Source organism: Sinocyclocheilus rhinocerous, unplaced genomic scaffold (genome assembly GCF_001515625.1).
Source record: "Sinocyclocheilus rhinocerous isolate Xijiao unplaced genomic scaffold, SAMN03320098_v1.1 scaffold2330, whole genome shotgun sequence".
Lineage (NCBI taxonomy): Eukaryota > Metazoa > Chordata > Actinopteri > Cypriniformes > Cyprinidae > Sinocyclocheilus > Sinocyclocheilus rhinocerous.
The window spans coordinates 893,328-894,352 of NW_015630979.1; positions in this window are offsets into that span (position 1 = coordinate 893,328).

Genomic DNA, 1,025 nt, shown 5'->3' on the forward strand with positions numbered 1-1,025 from the left:
GCGTTTTCGCAGAAATCATATGGCCCTAGAAATGGAACCACACTTCAGAACATTTCGGCTTGCCCTGTGTGTTGTTTGAACGAGTTGCAGGGGTGATATCACGTCACAGGGTCTCTCTTTCTCTCTCTGTAGCGTATGCTCCCAGATGCGTTCTCAGGTACCGAAATTTGGCACTGATTGATTTAACGTGAATCGGTACTCGGTAGTACCGACGCAATTCGGTCGGTACCCTTAAAAGTACAGAGTTCGGTACCCAACCCTAGTCACATATAGCCTACACATAAAGAATATCGGCCGATATATCGATATCTGTCTTTTTTTACTCCATAATATCGGTATCGGCATCAGCCCCCAAAAAACCCATATTGGTCGGGCTCTAATAATGATACAGTATATTGATCATACATTGTGTGCATGCCCACAAAAAAGTATCTGAATTATATTACTGTAATCAAAATTAATGATCACAATTATGTGATATTATATATTTTTTATAATCATGCAGCCCTAAATCCTACATGTATTCTTTTCACTGAGCTCATCGCAGTATATTCAAGGTTTGCCTTCTTCATGAAGTATACATTTGATGCTGCCAAAACAAGGTGTCTTAGTAGGCTACGCAATTAAGATGCCAATCTTTTGGAAGAACCTTTGCATCAGATGAGGCCTGAAAAGGTTGTTCCTATAGGGAGCTCACTAGATTTTGTATCGCAGCTATAGTGTGTGGTAGGGCTGTGTATCACCAGCAAGTCACGATACGATACATATCACGATACAGAGGCCAGAATACAATACGTATCACGATACGGGACTGCACTGAATTTCACCTCAGCAGAATTTAGTAAAACAGCTGTTTATTAAACACTGCATACTATAGTGCCATTTCTAACTATTGGCAGTGCAGGCAGTTGACCTCTGCATTATGAAGGGCATCCATAACTGTACCACAGTACAATATAGGTAATGGCATATGTTTCATGTTTACATTGGGCACTCCCCACCAGGTACAATATTCAGATTTTTTG